The sequence below is a fragment of the Nannospalax galili genome, unplaced genomic scaffold (assembly GCF_000622305.1).
Source record: "Nannospalax galili isolate Female #2095 unplaced genomic scaffold, S.galili_v1.0 scaffold589, whole genome shotgun sequence".
Taxonomy (NCBI): Eukaryota; Metazoa; Chordata; class Mammalia; order Rodentia; family Spalacidae; genus Nannospalax; species Nannospalax galili.
In genome coordinates, this window is record NW_008360324.1 from 6,579,429 (window position 1) to 6,583,058 (window position 3,630).

Sequence of the window (3,630 nt, forward strand, 5' to 3'; positions counted from 1 at the left end):
AAAAAAAAATTAAAAAAATAATGATTAAAAAACAATAATTAGTAGATGTGAAAAACATTACCATTGAAATCTACCTGATGACTTTATATCCATGCTCAGATGCTAAGGAGCTCAGAAAGTAACTGACTGTGACTGGTAATAATCAGATATTTAGAGATTAGAAATGCATGTGCAAACATCCAATGTCAATTGCATTGAAAAAGAATTTTTCTGTATGAAACTGTGTATTTTAATAATGAAATGGAGATCTTTTTAAAGGTTAAAACATCATTTAATTTATGTCTTATAGGGTTTATACTGAGTACAATATTGTATAATTATATTAATTCAACTGTAAACCTAAAAATTTACAGCCAATTTTGAAAATGATGCATCCTACCTCAGGAAACCGTTATTGAATATGTCAATTGTGTTGTAATGATATGCTTCTTCTAAGTATGTTGTTATTAAATAAATAATTTTTAAAAATTAAAAAAAATGTGAGCAGAGATATTTTATAACTTGGAGAGATCTAGTGTTCAGTGCTGACAAGTAAGGCACAGAGGCACATTCTCTGTCTGATTAACACTGAAGATGTGAGGATAGTATGTTCAATAGACTATCATGTGTTTTCCCATTTATAAAACTGTAAGGCTGTCAGTCGCTGAAGGAAGGCAGTAGAAGAGGAGAGACTGGAGAGTGAGTGAGTCTCTAAGGATTAAAGGAGCAGAAATCTCGTTTCTCCACATTTCCCTCCTGTGACGCTGGCACAGGAGCCTCTGTGCACCGTAACTAGTTCATTCACATATGGGATTATAAATGGAATGAGCCCTGCCAAGCTTACATAATTGAAAAATACTGATTTCTCTCTTAGAAAACATTTAAACATTAATGATTAGAAGGTATTCCAAGTTGTAAGGTGGAATCTTATGAAAGAACATACTCATTGTTTGGTTATGGGTTGCTGTTCATCTCTTTGCATGGCCTTCCTTCTCATCCATTAGACCCTAGCTGTATCATTTGAGATTCATTTTTGTGTGTTTTGCTTGTCTTAATACATCAGAGTTCTGTAAAAATTGGCCAGGTGTGGTGTTATCCCATCAGCCTATAGTCTCAGGTATCAGGAAACTTAGGCAGGAAGATCACAGTCAGTTTGAGACTAGCCTTGGCTACATACATGGCTCCAGCCCAGTGTGGGCTAACACGTGAAACCCAGTTTCAAATAAATAATTAATTAACTAATTAATTTAGTCCCTCCTCCTCCATGGTCCTTTAGACTTTGGACATGAAATATTTATAATGTTTTCCAGTATGACAGTATCAATTTATGGTTGCTATTACTCTTTTTTTTCTTTTTGGTCTTTTTGAGATAGGGTTTCCCTGTAGCCCCAGCTGTCCTGGAATGCACTATGTAGACCAGACTGGCCTTAAACTCACAGAGATCCGCCTGATCACAGAGTCCCATCAGAGTGCTGGGACTAAAGGCATGTGCCACCATGCCCAGCTCCACTGTTATTCCTCTTAAATGGAAACTTAGCCATGTCTCACATCTGTGTTTGTAAAGCCAGAGAGTTCATGGATATATTGAAGGAAAAGCAAACACGTGCTATACTTACCATGTTTATCTTATGCTTCCTGTTTGCACTGTGAAACAGGTATGAAACACTTTATTTGTTTTTCTAGGGCTTGCACAAAAAAGTACCACAGACCAGATAGCTTAAACAGGAATTTATATTCTCAGAGTCCTGGATGCTGACGTGTACAATTAGAGTGTCGGCAACACTGATTTCATCTGAGGTCTCTCATCAGTCTCCTTGCGTCCCCCATCCTCGTGTATGTATCTATGTCAAAATCTCCTTTTGTTGTCATGGTAGATTAGGACTCACCCTAAAAGCTTAATTTTAAGTCAGTGAACGTCACAATCTGAAGACCCTATCTCCAATATAATCTCATTTTATCACTGAGAGCTAGAATGTCAACATATGAATGGGGGAAGGGTCACAGGACACAGTTCAATTCATAACATTTAAGCCAGTCCATTGATGACATTTATCTGCAAATGATTTTTTAAATGTTTTAAACATTCATTTATTGTATGTGTAAGTATATGTGTGGGTATACATGCCATGGCATACCTGTGGAGGTCAGAGGACAACTTGTGGGAGGTGGTTCCCTCCTTCCACCAAGTGAGTTCTGGCAATCGAACTCAGATCATTGACAATCAAACTCAGGTCATCAGGCTTTGCAGCAAGCCACTTTCCCTACTGAGCCATCTTGCCTACTCTGTCAGCAAATAATTTTGTCTATATATGTGATTGAGTATCATAACTGAAGTATGGATATTAATAAACACAGGACAAATAGCAAAAATTCATGACTTCTGATCATCAAGTGAAGTTACTGGTTAGCATAGGACTTTAAATGCAAACTCTTCCAAGCAGGAAATTGTTCCAAATAAATTACACCAATACTCAGAAAAGTTTCAACACTATGATGAAATTAAGACATTGACTAAAAGTCTTTGATGTTCAAGGTTCAGAAGTTTCCACTGAAAACAAAGGTAGGTCAGTTGTTTTCTTGCATAGGAAATACCAACCAGAAAGGTTTCCAAAGAAACAGGTTTTTGCAATTATGGTCATCACACACATTAACTATTAGTGTCTTAAAAGGTCTATTAACAGTTGCCTGAAGTCTATGGGAACAGATAGTGTTAAATACCCTTTCATAATCTATTGCTTACTTTTATAGGAGAATGGTTCCATAATTATATGTTAAGAAAAGCAAAAGTTGTTAGATGGGGGGTAAGACAGCTGCTAGAAGTCTAAATTCTCTTAAGACCCTTTTATAAAGCTATATGGTTCTCACTAGGTCCAACTTGTTCAGTAATTAATAGTCACTAGGCATCTACTCACGTTATTTGATATATGAAATTCTGTATAATGACACAAACAGAAACTACAAGTGTAAAGCACAAAGCTGGATCTCCAGAATTAAAAAAATAAGGTGGGTAAATGTTCACCTGATGTCATATGGAGGGCTATGGTGTTATTGATGAAGGTGAAAGTTAAAGAATTTGCTGGAAGCACAAAAACATCCCAAACTAGTGGCCAAGAGGCTTTGGTTTCAAATATCATGAAATATAGAAAACGACATAAACAATTTTCTAATTATTTATCAACAAACAATTATGGTAAATACACAGAAAAACTCCCATGCAAATAGTCTCTAAAATCTTATATTGCATGTTACCTCTGAGAGTTGCCTCTGTTTCTCTATGCAGAATACATGAAATTTCATCAGAATGTGCTATTTTTCTAGACTGCACAGATTTGTCATTTCTGTAAAGTTTTCTGTCTTGTTGTTTTTAACTTCTTTTCTGTTCTGATCTAGTCTTCAGGAATAGTATCAACTTTACACATGCCAGCTTTCTTAATTCCTTCTTCAACAATGACTTTTTAAAATTTTTATTTATTATTTTTATGTGTATGCATGTATTGCCTGCATGTAGGTAAGTGCACCCGTGTCGTGCAGTGCCCGCTGAGGTCGGAAGAGGCTGTCGGATCCCTTGGGACTGGAGTTGTGGACAGTTATTAGCTGCCTTGTGGGTGCTGGGATACGAACCCGGGTCTTCTGCAAGAACAACCAGTTTTC